We start from the raw sequence: 17693 nt of genomic DNA, 5'->3' as shown, positions 1-17693 counted from the left end.
AAACTGCTTAAAAATTCTATACTGAGTAAACATATTCACTCTGTTACCCGTGTAGATTTCACATTCTAGTACCACCTATTCATCAGGCAAACATACTTTGGGTGCATCTTCCCGTACGGTAAACATGCCATAGGTTGAATGTGCAGGGGCAGAACTCGCGTATACCAAGTTGCAGCAGCACTTGCCAACCTTGAGTGGAGGGTTTTGCAGGGCTGGATGAACAATATGAAATTAATCAAATCCCCAGAGCATGATGTAAATTGAATCTGCCAAAAGGATTCAGGAGGAAGAAGAACAGGAGTCTGAGCCGGAGGGAGGCTTGGAGAGTATCTTCCTTAGGAGCTAGTGGGATGGAGATGTTTCATGGGGTCTGACACTAGTAAGACACTTGTTGCTTTATTCTGCCCTGCTCGCAGACCGGAGGATTCCTCACTGACTTGCAAAAAGCAGTTTTATTAGACAGCTGAGCTCAGATGTCAGAAGACTGAAGGGACTACTCTGCTCGCCTCTCCCAGTCTCACTCTCACCCTCCCGTTTCTCTTGGACTCCTGCTACTTTTCTCATGACCCTGCCTGTGACACTGGCTTCTGAAGCTAAACCACATGAGAGCTAGCTTTGTCTTCTTCCTCCCTGGTCCCCCGTCCATCTGTCCCCCATCCCCCCTGCCCAAAGAAACAGATTTCAGGTGGTTGTGCTCCCTCAGACAACTCACTATGGACCTAATAAGAGAAAGCAAGAATCGGAGTGGTTCCGAACCCAGGCTGTGGAGCAACAGTTTTCTGAATATTGCCATACGCTTCTCTCAGATGTGTTGGTTCTGTATGAAATACTAGCAGAAAATACTTTCAGCTGAGGTTTTATGTTTGTTATTATTACTATTGTTGTTGTTATTAGTATTACTACTATTATTATTATTACCACCATTTTTCTTCTTTCCCCAGAATAAATATCTGTGAAATAACTACAATTAAAGTCCTTCTCAAAGCAAAATCAAGCTAAAATGTTTTTTTCACGTGCGCAATGCATGAAGCATCAGACTTATTACTCATTTTTGCTATAATTTATTATTGATCTTTCCAGTAATAAACGGTAGTGCATATATACAAATAAAATATTTATATGCAGCCTTTGAAGTACAACAATTCCCTATATTGGTAAAGCAGTGGCAGACACAACCAGTACAACCCACTGGAACTACTTCAACCATCACATAAGGGAGGGAATTCAAAATTTAAGTAGTCACTGAAACTTCAAATCTTGATTTGAATTATAAATGGTGAAGTGTTAAAAAGTTCCTGCTACAAGAGTGGACAATCTTCCATAGCATTTTATAGGCTGAATTCTATACTGCAATGTATGCCAGCCCAAAATTATTTGTATTATGCAAGTATAATTCTACAAACAAGGAATAGTAGAGGGATTACATAGAAAAAGCATGGACTTACTCATGGTTCTTTCCGCATTTAATTTACTAGTCCATTTTCTTTCTAAAATGACTGAACCAGCTAGGCACTTAACATAATATAGATATAACACATCCAAGGTATCTCCTTCCTCCAGGGAGGCATTTTAAGCACAAAGTAATCCAATGACCTTCAGAAAGCGTTCAGTGTGAAGCAAAACCATTTACATCTATGCAGATGTACAACCAAATGCAATGTGTACGTCCATGCAATTAAAATTTAAAACTACTGTCATCTTTTTACTCATTTCTACTCAGATTCAAGCAGATACACTATGAACTAGGATACTGGAGAAGCAGGACCAGCATTTGCTATCATGTAGTTACATATGGTAAATGATTACTAACCTCAAAAAGATTAAAAAACAACCAGAAAAAAAAAAAAGGTTCTTTTAAAAGGAAATATTTCTAAATTCAGTTTAAAACCTACTTGAATATCTAACAAGAAAAATAATAATTTTCTACAGGCATGACAAGAGAAAGATTTGGTACAGAACACAGAAAATTAACAGCATTTTAATGGTCTTTAAAATTCTTATACACCATGTTCGTATATAAATAGATTAACATAAAAACCATTATGCTAATTCATTTGTTTATATTATAAGCTTTGGAAGATAATAGATAGCTTTTTATTTTCTTAATACCTCCATTGCAACTTACTGGCACTTCAGTGATAACATGTCCATTTTTATAAGAAAAGGCTACAATTTTATTTAAAACTTAACAGGCATTCATTCTTTTTCCTTTCAAAACCTAGGCATAAGTAACAAAGCACCAGAGTCTTATAAATTTTCTAACACCAAATGCAAATTAAGTCATGAAATTGCTCTAGGAAAAGTTCCAAGAATGCAAACCCAAAGGAATTTCAACACAATTTCTCAATTTCAGGCTCTTTATGATACTCAGGCAAGGTAACAGAATATGATGTGGTTAGGAAGAGCTATCTGTATATGGAAAAATATTTAATTTTCCAATTTCAACAACTCCCTGTATTCTGTTTATATGCTCTAAGATGAAATACATGTATATAAATGGAAAAAACCAAAAAGGGTGGCAAGGGCTCTGTAGATTGAGCAGCTCACTAAGTTTTCATTAGCTGGAAAAAGTGGATTGAGGGTTCCTAACTTAAAGGGTGTATTCATATGTTTGGTAAATATCTATCAAATTAATGTATTATTCCTTTTTCCTTTACTTGGAGTCAAGTGAACTGCTTTCCTGCATTGTACCAGTCTGCATTAGAAGTAAAACAAGCACAACCCCCACCCCATTATGTGACAAGGTAAAACTTCCTACATTTTAGCTTTGTCAGCTCTGACTATGTGGCTTTACAGCACCATCTCCAGCAAACTGGGGCTTTTTCTATAATGAATAGAGTAATTAGTTAATCTTTCAACCACCCTCCTGAAAAGCCTCAAATCCTTTGTTCTTTTTAAAGACAAGGCAGGAGTTTTAACCAATTGTTTAAACAAAGGGCTGCTGATTTTTTGTTCTGAACTACTGCTTGTTTACCCCAGGGGAGACATCAGCCAAAGAATGACAACTTAACTTGCTGGGCATGCTATTATTTAGCAATAACCCCAAGGGGACTGGGGACATTTCCTGAATATGAACTTTAGGTCTGCCAGTGCTTCTCTGAAAATATGAGATGGACAGTGACAAGCAGCCTGCCCCAGAGTCATGCTGTAAAACCTGGTCTCAGAGTGCTGCCCTTTACCTCCAGCCACTCAGCTGGCTCCCATTTTCCTGCCAGAAGACAATTCTTACAATTCTTTACCAATCCCTTCTTGAAAGACGTCCTAGGTGTCAAGCATTCAAAACAGTAAGACCATCCAAACGTGCATATATGTGTCCTTCTCAAGTAGCCTGTTCACTATTGCCTGTATCACTGTGAACATCTCAAGCAACTTTTCTTCAGCCTTTCAAAGCCCAGTTCAAAACAGTAACTTTCCTCTGTGATTACTTCATGCTGGTGCTTATTAACAATAATGGTCTTTATAAAATCAAAATAACTTAACTCAGTCCTTACCTGAAGAGCTCTTACTGTTCAAGACTTGCAGTTTTAGTAAACTGGTGTAATCTGCAACAGAGCAGAAAGATGCATCACTTACGTTGCTGTTGTGCATTTAACGTAAGCATTATAATTCAATTACACTTGAGCAAACTGACAGAACTTTTGTTATCATGGTTTGGCACATGTTTTATGGAGACCCATGTCAAGCAGTAATTGTACAATACTGCATATACACACTATTAAGAGGTACCTTTTTCCTTTCCCAGTGTTTCTGCTCAGACATGGGGATGTATGAGTTTCGATCTACCTCAATGTGTTACTCATAATGCTCATGTTGTGGTTAAATAGATTAAATAATTAAGGTCCTGCTGACATTGTATTTCTTGTCACTAAACAACCCAATCAATTGAATTAGGCACTTCAGGAAGAGGTGCATGATTGGGCCCAGATGCACTCAACTCCCATCAACTTCTAATGAGCTCTTCAGTAAAAACAAACAAAAAAACCATACTCACTTAAAATGCAGATCTGATTACATACTAATGACAACTCAGTGAAGCCTAATTCTTAATTAGCATCCTGAAATGCAGCTAAACAAAACACTATGAGCCTGAGTGTCTACTGACCAAACCCCCCCGCCTGCCCCCATCCAAAAAGCAGCAGTTGCACTGCAAAGACATTCAAGTCAAGACAGCGCACATTTGTATGCAACATCTTCCACTGAGGGCAGAAACTATGAGTTTAATCTTTCCTGTCTTGCTGAAAACACCATTAGGTATCACAGCCAGTTACATCCACTGCTTTTCAATGTGCATCTGATGCCAGCCTTGCATTTTGCATTTATTGTTCACTAGGGCCTCTTTGCTGACTTGGTATTATAGAGACTAACTTGTAGTCAGACCTAGAAGCTTTGTTATAAGAGACAGGCTATGCAAACAACAGCAGAGCACAAATATTTTTTTTTTTCCTTTTTTTTTTTTTACTTCTTCAAGTTACCTACATAGGGGCAGCACAAGCTGCCTCTGTTCTAGAAGAATTTGCTGTTATAACCATCATAATAAATTTACACCTGGCCTACCTAAACAGCGCAGCACTGAGCCAAACAACAGCAGAAGAGAACAGCAGTAATAGCATTTTGCTGCTCCGATATCTGAAGGCACTGATGTTGAGCCTTTGTTCTCGACACTGGTTCTCCAAGCTGGATAGGCAACCCACAAGCCTCAAATTACACTTCATTGATCCAGGGAAACCGAGCTGGTGTCCAGTTTCAGTTCTGCAACCTGCACGCTGACCCGGATGTTTGTTGGCCTAAACAATGAGATTTCAGGAAATGAAGAATTTGCACTTTGTCCGAGTCTTGTTTTCAGAGAGGGGGATCGCTATCTTGGAGGTCTAAGTTGGTGTGGGAAAATTGGGAGGAAAGCCAATCATCCAGATCTGGGCTCCTGCACTATGTTTCTTCGCTGAGTTAATTTCTGCTCCGAATTCAATACGGCCAAATCAAACCCAAAGTTAGAAATGGGAGGCGGTCTCAACAAGTTCAAATTCCTTCAGCATAACTTTTTGTTACCTCTGGTAACATTGGAGGACGTATGTAGGAGGAAGACAGGGCGATTACAAAACAGTTCATTCAGTAACATCTTAAAAACATATTCACGTATCTGGACTATTTTATACAGTCTGTCAATACAAAACCAAACCCCAAGCATCTGCAATAAAAACACATATTTTATATGGAAATCTGAAAAATTCATGTAAGATGACATTAATAAGGTCCACAGTAATGGAACACCATGGTCTAAATGTAGAAATAACCTGTCTGAGGAAAACCAGAAAAAAATTGTTTCTTGAGTATTCTTTATAAAATAACTAAAACATTCTTTGATAATTTTTCATTATTTTTCATTATGTTATAGATTAAACTTGCTCAAATGTGCAATGCAAGAATTTCAGTTTGGGACTCAAGAGAAGATCTTTGTTTCCATAGCACCATGAAAACATTTCCACAAAGATGCTTACAAAGCGGCATAGCTTAGCCCACCACCACCACCACCACCCAAAACCCCCACACAATATGAATAAATGACAGAGAAGAAATTCTTGAGAAACAGTGTTCACTTTGCTAATTAAAGTAAGAAACACTAAGTCATTGTATTCATGTATGGGAAATAGAAGCCTAGAGTTTCAGTTATTTGCTTGAAACCATAGAAGAAGCAGAATAATCCAGTGCCTAACTCAATTCTAAAATCAGCTGCAGTACTTCTTTCATTTCAAAGCTTGCAGAATTTTATAGTCATGTTGGATTGCAACTTTGCTTTATGCCTCCAAGTACCATTTCATTATTTATTCTGGCTAACTATTTTGTCTAATTGCTCATCCACATGCAGAAAATGCCTCCTGTTTGGAAAAAAAAAAATAATCTAGGACTTCTGGACTTTAGGTTGAGGAGATACCCATCACATCTGAGCAAAGGCTAAGACCCTTGTTTCTTTAAGAATGTTATTTCCTACATTAACATTTTCACAATCCTAACATTCATAGCATAATTTTTCTTGGTTGAATTTTTTTTTTTTTCTAACAAAGACCTCAAAGGTCTTATTTTTGCACAGCAACATCTGAAAAATACATATATGGCACAAGTTATGCAAGTGCTCCATTCCAATAAACCAGTAACCTGGAAAAGTCAAATGAACCTAAAATTCAACACATGACTATCCTTATTTCCTACCCTGAACACAGAGGAGAACTCTCCATGACAACAAATGCTGTCTCTGGTGACGATGACCGTGCTTAGTTCAGAAATCCCTTTTTGCCTTCTCAGAGAGGACCTGATGCATCCTGTGGTACATTTATTGCAGAGACGCAGTTGCATGCCCCCCTAGTAGTAGAGGGATTGTTCAGAGTAAGTTCCTTTTCTGAAGTACTAGATAGCCTTTTATTTTACACTAATGTCTAAGCTTAGATTTTGCTTGCACTTCACAGCACAGGAAAAAGTAGAAAACTAAGGACAAGTAGAAACCCAGCTAAGATGTGGTTTCTGTTACAGTTCCTTCAAAACTAGCAACATAAAATATACAGTTTCGCCGTCTTATCCAGAATATGTAAATTTTTCAGATTCTGATCTCAGGCTGACTTCCACCAACAAGAGTGTGGTGGCTGCATGGGGAGCTGCCGCTGTCCATCTGCTTTACGCTGACAGAAGATTGCAATCAGATCTGGGTCACCTCACCTTTGAGTTTGCCACATACATAAATTAACAGATCACACACAATAGCGCTTGTGCTAACTAAAATCTAACTTACAGGCATAAACATATTTTTAACCTTTTTCCCTTCCACCCACTGATGTGAAACTTATCTACATAAATAAAAGAGTAATTTCTTGATATTTGCCCTTTCCTTTCGGAAACAGAGGAGCACCCATGCAGCATGTTTATCTGTTTGTCTGTGGAAAATAGACCAAATATACCTCTAGTATGTACAATACTGGAGAATTTTAATACCTGATGAACTATTAAAATACAGGGAATATACTTTCCATTATTCAAACATTACAAATATGTACAACTAACACTATATTCAACATCATTACAAGCATTATAGTAGTCACAAATATGCACTGCCTAATAATTACTTTAGTGGGTTTATACATACGACCATTTGTGAAATATCTGTGTTCATCCTCCTAGATGACATAAGGATTTCAAAATCCAGCCATTAGAAAATGCATGAATAGGTAACATGCCAAGACCCCTTTTACCGGTAGCCACTGCACAATACCCTTATGCTTATAATCACAAGGCACTGGTATACTGGGTGCCACTGGGAGGTAGCCCCGCTCTGTTCGTTCAAATCGAGCAAGCTCTAACAGAAGAACCACCCAATAACATCAGCAACTCAACATACAGTGCTGACTGAATAAATTTTAGCAAGATGTTCATGGCTGAAAAATAACAGTGGGGGATCCCTGAAGGTTTCAGACTAACTGGCAGATGACTTTCAGCATAAAAAAAAAAAAAAAAAAAAAAAAAGGAAGTGCAAAACCTGACCCTTGTTGTTTTGAATCCATATACACCACATTACTGAACTCCAAACCGGCACCTCAACTTAAACATGATACGCCAAACAGTGTTAATGCAAAAAGCATGGAAAAAGACAGCACTGCTAGACTCAAACTTCAGCAGCATATGCCAGCCTATGTCCACAGCTCCAAGTCACTGCAAACGTTAGCTCACCCTCATGTACACTCAGGTACATTTCCTATGTCCTCTACCATTGTTATCTTAGTCACAAGAAACACAAAAGAAAAAAAACATTACATGTGGAACCAAAAATTTCCATTCAGTTTATAGCATTGGTATTCTCTCTCAGCTCTTTTCATAACTCACTTATGTTTTAGATATACAGTGTAGAGAGTATGTGCCAAAAGACAACAGATGACAACTCAGTGGAAACAAAAGATACCTCCAATGTGGGTCCTTCTTTTAAAGGACATACAACTGAGGGGCTTAAGGCTACAGAATAGATTTATTGTATTTGATTCCTGCAGGTGAGTAATTCTTAAGTAGACAACAGTCATCCAGTTGGACCAATGGGATGTCCTTATGTTTCAGTGCTTCTCAATGTGTTAGAGGAGGTTTGACTATGAGCAGACACTACGCCTTCTGAAGCTGATGATTTTATTAGCCACCAAACTAAATGGAGGATGATTAGAATGGTCTTTGTTCAATGTCAGCTGAGACAATGAAACCCACCACTCAAAGACCAGTGTGAACAGTATGTTACACTTCTGCTCTCTCTGACAGATGTGCTCAACAAAATTCTGCAGTTCTGGGCCACCTGATGTGATCTGGTTTACATTCATAATGGGAATTATCGGGGGTTTGGAGCACATCACTCATGGGGACAAAAATGCAATAGCCTCCAGTTCATGGCCAGATTTCCCTAAATCAGGAATTCAATTTACTTGCCATGAGCACAGTGAAGGCCTAAGCTTCCAAAGAGGGGCAGGAGGCTTTCAGGCTCTTCCAACTGTGACAGTACAGATGTACCTAAACAGGTGAGGAGCTGACTTGACTCCAGGTGTATTTCCTGCATTAAACTTGCATGAAGAAGTAAAACCAACAGGGAAAGTCATGGGCAGCAGGGAAATCAACAGTTTATTCCTCCCTGCAAGAGAGAGGCAGATTTTTGGACAGGGTGCTGGCTGCAAAGCCAAGCTTCGTATTACAGGCAAGGAAACTGCTTCCCGTTGTTTGATCTTCCCACTTTAGGAAGAGTGCTTGCTAAATATGGCATCAAAGACATTCTTATTGTCATCATTACTTCCACCTGTCCACTGAAACACAACACCAAATACCAGCTAAAACCTCACAGCCCGGGTGGCAATGGTGTGTGCTACTGGCTTGATGCTACAACACGAGATGTTTTGGTCACGTCTTGCAGGCTGTTTTGCATGAGCTGCCACTCTGACACAGAAGCGCAAGGTTTGAACCCTATCCCCTAAGCAAAACATTTGCTCTCTGCCCTGTAAAGACCAACTAGGACAATAAGCATGCTGGCTAAGAGCCTGTATTATGCAGTTCTCTCTTAAATTATGAGAAAAATATTAATTTCAAAGAACATCAGAGCGCCTAAGTATACAACTGTTCTGTGATTCCTCTGAAGATATCAGGGCCCCTATCAAATCAACACCTCCTCTGCCTCCTTGCAAAAGCACCCTATACATACACACGTACTGCTGTGACTTTTTTCAGCTGTTCAAATTTCTATTCAGATAGGAATTTTTAGAAGAGATTTTTGGGGGTAAGATTTTTGTTTTTCACAGAGCAACATAAGATCTTTATTGGAAATGAATGTCTATATCATTGCTGCTCCTCCTGAATAAAATCAGATCAATAAATGAATAGCCAAGCAAAAAAAATAACTATTTGAAACTAATGACTGGGAAATCATAATACAGTCACATCATTAACAAACTTTTACCAACTGTTCAAATAACTTCTGTAATTTTTATCTCTAAAAGTTAAACAGAAATACACTAAAGTATCTAATTGCATAGATTTTTGCTTCCATAAATCTCCATCTCCCATGAAGACCACAAGTTACCTGCATCATGAAACCTCAGCAAATCTGGCAATGACCATAAAATTTGAGTTCTTTTGCATCAAAAATCATCACAAAAAACCCCAAACAATGTAATCTATATAAACTGGTTCAAATAAACCTGGTAACTTGAAAACAAGCAGGATCACACTTACTTGAAACTGCCTGGATCGTTATATTCTGGCTAAACCCAGAAGAACACATTCCTATTCCCCAAGCCTTGCAGCCAAGCGACCCCCAGGGCAGCCCAGGAAGACTGGTGGAGCTGCTTCGCCTGCAGTGATTTTGCAGCTGGAACAAACTGTGTCTGAACTGCCAGCTAAACTCTGAGTGGGCAAGGACGTCACGTAGCACAGGGAAGGAGACTAATTGGTAGAGGAGAGCCTTTCAAGGAGAGGGAAAATTCATAGACAGTGGAACATCTCTCATTCCTCTGCTCCCATACGCCGCTCTCCTCTTTCCTTTCACATTACTGGAAAATACCAAACCAACAAGGCATAGCAATACATCACAAAACAGTTGTATCACAGGACGTAACATTTTTTTGTCAAAATTAGGTCACCTTTTGTTTCAGTGATACACCACAGCAGTAATAGATTAGTCAACATGCAAAGTTATATCAACAATAATGCAAAAATAACAAGCCACATTGTTGGCTGATGTTCGTGGTAGTATTTGTGTAAAAAAGATGTTGGAAAATGTGTGGACATGACAGAGCTCCAGCCACATTCATACACAGACTTCACAAGAAAGTGGAGGAAACGATTTTGCAATCAAACCACAGGGTAGCCTTTTACATCTTCCTCTCTGGGCTTTTGCCTGAACATAACAATCTTGGAGAACGTGGGACCTAACACCCTGCTTTGTGACTCACTGAAGTGTTTTGAGTCTTTGAATCACCCTGAGAAATCACAACTGGAAATGCACTAAGACATGCTATTCTGATCTAGAGGACAAGCACTAACGAAAAGCAGAGACCATTATCAACTTGCTTGCTATAGGTAAGCTATTCAAAACAACAGCATTGGGTCTTGAAATGCTGAGTAGTGCCTGGCTTTTCCCACACAGGCATTCCAGCCCTACCCTTAAGCTCACCCTTTCTCTGTCCATTGCCGTCTTTTATTTTCATTATTTTCCTTCCTCCAAATATCAACTGCAGCAACGTGAAGTAGAAAATTCTTATAAAACAGAAACACAACACTGGCAGATGATGAGCGTGAAACAGCTAAGCACTTCCTTCCTTCTTCACTAATTTCACAGAAAGGAGTTTACCTTGGCTGTGTCTTTTCAAAACTGTACTACCGATTCTCAAATTTTCTTTGGTGATGCAGCCTGGTTAGATCTAGAGTTGCTTGTACTCAACCTCTCCTGTCTCCTTGAGGCTTTTCAACTTCAGACCTAAGTTAAACAGAGCACCAGATTTCTGTTTTAGGAAATTCTTCTCACATGCTCCTTACCTGCATGTAATCTTTCGGGTGTTTTTCTTCCTTTAAAAGAAGCCAGACTATGTTGCTGTTGTATTAAAAGCTTATCTAGTGTTTGTTTCTTCAGTGCTCTAATCTATAAATGGGGGTTACTAAGCAGCTGAATTTTAACTCTGTGTTTGTTGAGGAATAAAAAATAATATAGCATTCAGCTTTATTTCCCTCATATTTCTGCATTCAGCCTCCAGATCAAAAATACATATTATTCAGTCCCTGTCACTCTAAAAAAAAACCAAGCTGTGCTGTGCTTTAAGTGCCCAAATCATCACTTGCTGTTACATCCTCTCATCACTTTTCTAATTAGTATGCACTAAGATGCTTAGGTTTTACACACTTGTTTTCCCTGTGCACTGAAAACCAGGTCAAGCTGCATTATCCATCCATACACGCCTCTTAACACTGCTGCTCACAAGAAACCTTTTATGTTTCAGTGGGACACCCTTCCACTTACACCTACTCTAAAAAAAGGCTGGTTCTGTCCTAAGGCTGCCAGAGACACAGCGTGCCCCATCAGGCAGGCAGTGCCCGTGGGCAGGCAGCCTGGAGCTAAGGCTGCTGCGCACTGCTGCCTCTGAGCCACCACCAGCTGCTACAGGCTGCGGCATCTACCTGGCTCTTAAAAATAATAGCAAAAAAATGTTCTGAGCGTGTTATTCCAGATCTAATGATCCAGGAGCACTGAGTTCAGGAGTTCCCACCCAGCACTGCTCATATATAAGCCGATGGATATACAATGAGTGTTAGGTTTCCCCACAAAATATTTACATTTCTGGCTTTTTACCAGCTCCACAAAACAGAAAGCAAGAAAAGATAGTTTTATGCCAAATATCTTGAAAGAAATAGAAGCTACCTTGATGATGAAGCTTTTGTTTTTATTTTTAGGGCCTATGTGAAAGACCTTTTCACAGGCACTAACAGCACGGTACAGAGGGCGATTAGGCATTGCTGTTTGATTATAACCCATTTTTTCCTTTGAATAGGAGGCGGCACTTTTGGAACAAGAGCCTGTGGCACTTTGAATGCTCCCTGCTTTATCCAGTAAGGAACTCATGTTTAATTAAACTAGACAAAACAGATGCTCCATCATTTTAGCTGGAAAAGCCGGTGAGGGGGCTCCGCTAGCACGGCGACAGCCAACTGGGGCTTCCCTGCTCGCTGGCAGCCTATAAAACTGCTACTGGGGGGCCCTGGCATTGTATTCAAAGCCACTTTTAAGAGCCAATATGGTAAACTGTGCAAGATATGATGTGTGGGGAGCCCCATAAAAATCCTTTAATGGAAACAGCGGGCTTGCGTTGGAAAAAGTTTCAGGAGCCATGTACACCGGTATAAAGAGTTTGGCTCCTGTAAGGCATCGCGGCCAGTCCAAGCGTACAGGCTCCCATAGCCCCAGACCTCACCGCAAGCTTCTGGGATGCTGTTCTCGGTAAGAATGTTTGCACCATCAAGTCACAGTTCATATACAGAACACCAATATAATGATAACAGAACACTTTTTTCTTCTTTTTTGTGTGTTAAACCATGAGAGGCAAGGTGAGTAGGTTAGGCAGCTAGAAGCCCATCAGTCAGCCAGGACCGTGGAGAGCAAGCTGCCTGCGCTATGGGCACAGGGGAGGCAGCATGAATCTAACTGGGATATGTGCAGCCACTGGGATGGCACTGGTCAATGTCCCCTTACAGAATTATTCTTAGATAAAAAGCTATCAGTTATAACTCACTCTAGATGGCAGGCGGTCCAAGGCTGTCTCAAGGAGGAATATGCACAACACTGACGGTCTTTCTACTTCTTCTTTCTTCCATTACATACAGGTGTAACGGCCCTTCTCTTTAAGCAAAAAGCTCTGCAGATTCTGCTTCCATCCCCTGCAGTGCCAACTATTAGTCATTTCCAGACAGAGGGGAAAAACATCACAGAGGTGTGCACGGGGATGAAGGCAGCAGCCCTGCCCATGGTTATCAAGCACCTCCAGCTCCTGCTCTGCTGCTGCTCCAGGATCCCAGTGATACATGGTGTGGCTGCTCTGCCTTACCGGGACCTGCCAGGCAGCTACACTGATACCCAGGATGCCAGCCTGGAAAGAATGGTGCAGGACCACAGGGAGCATCGAGGCACTTCTGCTTCACGGAGCCTCACTAGAAAACAGATTCCCTGGATATAGGCCTGTGCTTATGACAACTTTACCTACTGCATCACCCAAAGGCCCCTTACAAAACTCAACAGCACAACGTAAGTGGCAGAATGCAACTATCATCCAGAATATATTTTTGCCTGTTTACCTAATTTTTCACAGCTCAGAGCCTCCACCACCACTTGTTCAGCCTGAGGAAAACACAGCAGCAGCTCTAAGCAGGTCAAAAGAACACCACAAGAAAGGAGTCTTTACACAGCGGAACTAGGAAAAAACTGATCTCTCACATCTAAAAATGAATGACAATGTAAGTATTCAAAGGGATGACCATAAAAAAGTGCAAGCATCAACAGTCAGAATATGGACCACTCACTGCTACAGATTAGAACTTCATTTCTAAAAATGATATGAAACCTGGAGCATCAAAAACACTGCTTGAACTCAAGTTTTTTTGATACTCACGTACCACAAGAGCACTTTCACTCCTGCTTTGAAGGATTAAAAGCACTAACATGGTCATTAGGGAATCTCATCTGTTTAAAGCCACAACCAACCAGAATCCACAGAGGAAGGCAGGGAGGGAGGAAAGAATTAATACAATCACCTTTCTTGATGCTTGTTTTCTGTGTAAGGACTAACACATTGCCCAGTTTTCCACTACAACTACCATTTCACATTAGCAAAAAAAAAAAAAAAAAGAAAAAAGTCTTTGGAAAATGGTGAATGACTTTTTCATGACTATCTGGTTTATATTTGAACATACAGGAAATAGATTCTCCTAATCAGCCCTTTTTACCTGCTGCCAAGAATATGAGAGTGCAGCTTTACAGCCAAAGCAAGCTGTTATCCACTTCTTTTATAGTTTGCTCCAAACCCCCACATTAATGCAATATTGCAAATGAGCACTTAAATGCAGAAGAACCAGGAAAAGCAAATGATAGAGTCCCTCTGGCACGTGCACATGTCCTACAGACTTCCTATTGTGGACCATTCTCATGCTGATTTTTCCCAGCACAATTTAATTTTATTAAAGCCCAAATGTAAATCTTATATAAAACCACACACACAAAATGAAGGCTGTATCAACCGTCTCTAGTAAACTCTAAGAAAATACACTCTTAAAACTTCTGTTTGCATACAGTACCATTCTGTTCATACTCTTTCTGCTTACAAAAAACAAAGTTATTGCACATTCCGGATAGTTTAGATGTGTTCTCATTTTCCAAAACACTTTTCTTTTTTCTTCCAACAGAAAACACTCTTTTGGCCATTTGTCCTAGAGAAGAGCTCTTGCACCTTACTTAACACACAATCACTGCACAGACAGTTTAAGTACGTGCAATTAATTAAAAAAATATCTACATATCAAATTTACTGCATATGTGCCAAGCAACTGCCAAATTCATCAATGCATGGTAAATTCACAATATTTAGAGCACTTCAGGTTCACTGCCCAGGTATAAGCCATATGGCCAGCCCTACAAAAATGTGACCTGTTAGATATCAGCTACCAAACACGGATGCTTGCCGTGCAACTGGAACAAGCATTTTATCAGAACCGGTAAGAGATAAAGCTCACAGCATCTTTAACACTGTTAAGCGACAGATGATTGATCCATTTCCATTTCCTCTGCCAGTCAGGGAGGAACCTCCAAGGGAGGGAGACATTCATATGCATGCAAGTAACACTCTTATTCTGACTTAAAGCAGGCAAGATCAAAAGAACATTCAAGATATGTAATTTGGGGGAAGAGAAATTAGAAAAAGTAAGCCCAGGTCTGAAAAATATGACAACTGTTTTAAGAAAAATACAGCACAATAGCTAATGTATTGTGACAAGGCAGAAAACGCTCACTTCCTAAGACAGGGCACCTGAACAAACATTTATTATCCCAACCCAAACGCAACCAAAGAGTTCCAGAGTTTATATGCTAATGTACCTTACTTCAAAGATTTCCTTAAGCTACATCAGAAGGCAAAATCTCTAACTGAAGAAAAGGGGACTGACAAACTGTCATGTTAGCAAAAGGAAAGGACCGGAGAAGTGTTCAAAGATGTGAAACCTTTCTTTTTCTTGAAATAGACTATTGCTGTTTTCTGTAATTGCAAAACTTGTACCTAGGTGAGCTTTGTTCCTGCACAGGACAAACCAAAACTTGGTAATGTTTATCTCCTAAGACACTCCCTGTCAACCACTGCTCCGCTTCTACGTTTCCAAATTACTTTGTGTTACTGGGTGCTTGCAAATCAGGAATTTGATCTTGCGGCACCTGGCAAAAGGGAGATGCAGCTGAAGCCTGACAAAGAAAAGGTCCTGGGGCAACACAGTTTACTGGCAGAAGGCTTGGGTCAGCTTCTGGAACTGTTTAGAGGGTCACTTCGAAGAGGATTTTAAAAGTAAATGAAATAAAAGGATAGAATCAACTTTACTAATTCAGGATTGCTATAGAAACCTGCTGGGATGATCTGCATGACAATAACATGGGAAGTTACAATGTCTGGGAAAACAGACTGGGCAAAGAGGAGAGTAGGTCAGTCAGCTTTGGATGGGAGGGAGGGTGTTTGCTGTTACAGGTATAGCTTCCTCCTTCCCAGACTGATGACCAGAAAGGAGATGACCAGGAGCACACACAGGGTGAGATGCAGGGGCCTGATTTGGCCCCCATGCAGCAAACACATGGGCAACGATTCTAGGTCCAAGGTGGGGACACCAACCACTCTTGTTTCTACGTGGGGCTTAGATGAGTTACAGTAAGTCAAAACAGTGAAGCTAAAGATAAGGAAAAGATCACGCTTAGTAACCCTGAGGATAGTAAGGTCTTTTTCAAGGTTATTGGGCACAGTGGTTATCAACATTACAAGATGGACATGGTCTAACAACAATGCAGAAAAACACACTAAGTTTCTAACACATAGATTACAGAGACAGAAGGCACTCTCCTAATCGCGTAGTGATAGTCCTGAATTGTACACTGTACCAGAAAAGCAAGATAATGCATTGCTGCTACGGTAAGATGAGGTACCACTTGTTCATTACTCACTGCCAATAAATGGGCCCTGATGGCATGTGGCATAAATCACAACAGGCTTGGATAAAGTCATCTCTGTTCCATTAGTAGCTTTTAATAAGGACTATAATACCAAGGACATTCCAAAACCTGGTAGTTAATGTTGTGTCAACATTCAAAGGACAACCTAAATAACCATTTATAAACTGACACTGATCCAGACGAGGAAACAAAATATTTTCAGGGGATTCACCTGATACAACACCAATGAACAGTTATTAAATTAATCCCAGACATCATGGATTTACGGAAAATAGATCAAGTGAAAGAAAGTAGGTTTTATCCCCTGATGGGTATAATAAACCTATTGGATTTAATAAGGGCTTACAAATAAATCACATCAATATTTGTGAGGTATTTCACTTTGTCCTATCCAAAATTCTGATCAAAAAAGTTGCTTCTAAAGATAATAAAGAAGCACCTATTCAAAAGACCAGCTGATCTCAAGAGTCATCACCAACTGGGCTCTACTGGTTACCTCTGTACCAAGCCAGCCTCCGCAAGAACATGTATTGGCCTAGTAGTGTTCAATACCAAGTTGAAGTGTTTCTACACCCAGCATTACTGACATGAAAATCAGCTTAAAAATTTGTGGCTTAACTTTGAATGATACTTTATAATCTGAGGTAACACAACAAAAGGCTTATAGTAAGCAACTAAAAGTTCAGTTTCCAAATGCCTCCGTTGGAAGAAAACACCAATCTTACTTCAGGTGATGAAGGCATAAAAAAACATCAGCTATGGACAGAAGTTTCAGAAAGGATGGTTAATCAGTGATCTAAATTAACAAAGCTAGTCATGTTGGATTATTTTTTGATATCAAGAGATTAAGAATCATAAACCTTTCCAGAATATATATAACAGTAAAGTACAAATTTGTGTTAGTCACATGCAAATAACTGTCGGAATACAGGGTAAGTGCAAGAAGTACAATGGCCTGTGTTATACAAATGGATCAGACAACTTTTTCAACAAACCCTTCCGGTCTCACTTTCTTTGACTGTACAAATGGTACCAAAAAACCCCTAAAAAAACCCCAAAAACAAAACCCACCAAAAAAACCCCCACCAACACCCACAAAAATTAAGCACTTGAAGTTAAAACGTAAGATCCTTTAGGCAACAGCTGTATTTTTAATCTTTACAGAAGAAAGTTAACATTAGCATTGCCTTAACAGTGAAAAGGTTTTAATTTAACAAGAAAAAGGCACACCATCCTTCTCTTTCATTTACTGTATTGTGTTTAATACTTACAGACTGCTTGACTTGCTGACAGGAGGAGAATGAAGTAGAATGTGTCCAGTACAGTACAACATGAAACTGATAACATCATCCTACTTGGATGTCAAGTTTGCTTTGGGAGCACATGAGTGATATGAAGGCAGAGAAAAATAAAGTCATCAACAACAAAAATCCCCAAGACACTTAGGGAA

General features: G+C 39.8%; 1 protein-coding gene across 1 annotated transcript in view; it reads right to left on the bottom strand.

Moving 5' to 3' along the window:
• BMPR1B (bone morphogenetic protein receptor type 1B) overlaps positions 1–17693 on the bottom strand; it is a 253251-nt gene that overhangs the window by 151201 nt on the left and 84357 nt on the right. The window contains exon 3 of the mRNA XM_056343758.1: positions 3492–3542. The gene's annotated coding sequence lies outside the window, so the exon portion shown is untranslated. The remainder of the gene's footprint in view (positions 1–3491; positions 3543–17693) is intronic.

Source organism: Falco biarmicus, chromosome 1 (assembly GCF_023638135.1).
Source record: "Falco biarmicus isolate bFalBia1 chromosome 1, bFalBia1.pri, whole genome shotgun sequence".
In the NCBI taxonomy this organism is placed as follows: domain Eukaryota; kingdom Metazoa; phylum Chordata; class Aves; order Falconiformes; family Falconidae; genus Falco; species Falco biarmicus.
The sequence above is the reverse complement of the archived record's forward strand: the minus strand, read 5'-3'. Positions and strand labels throughout refer to the sequence as shown.